Raw genomic sequence first — 364 nt, forward strand, 5'->3', positions numbered from 1 at the left:
TCAGCAACAGCCTCCCACGCCACAAAGTCCCGGTACTCCTGCTGTATACTCCATGATATGAAATAACGCAAGCCATGCATGCAACTTTATGCTGTATGCCTGCAAGAATGCCTGGGGCACAGCAGTAACGTATCTACAACAAACTGCGTCCCTGACCTCCTGCCCACTTCTGGCAACCAGTGACATCGCTGGTTGCCAGGAGCTGGATGGGACGCCAGATAGAGCATCCCTGGTTGCTAAGAGCTGGGTGGGGAGATGTGTATTGAAGAAGCATAAGAAGAGAAAAAAGTCAGCTGTCTCCATGGTCAGCAAACTTTCGCTGACTCACGGAATGCCCCCCCCCCCCCCCCCCCCCCCCCGCCGC

At 55.2% G+C, this 364-nt stretch overlaps 1 protein-coding gene across 2 annotated transcripts in view; it reads left to right on the top strand.

The window, feature by feature from the left end:
• The window catches only part of LOC108792626 (tetraspanin-4-like), a 64592-nt gene that overhangs the window by 47497 nt on the left and 16731 nt on the right, over nucleotides 1–364 (top strand). The window lies entirely within an intron of this gene.

This window comes from Nanorana parkeri, unplaced genomic scaffold (genome assembly GCF_000935625.1).
Source record: "Nanorana parkeri isolate BGI_ZX_2015 unplaced genomic scaffold, ASM93562v1 scaffold665, whole genome shotgun sequence".
In the NCBI taxonomy this organism is placed as follows: domain Eukaryota; kingdom Metazoa; phylum Chordata; class Amphibia; order Anura; family Dicroglossidae; genus Nanorana; species Nanorana parkeri.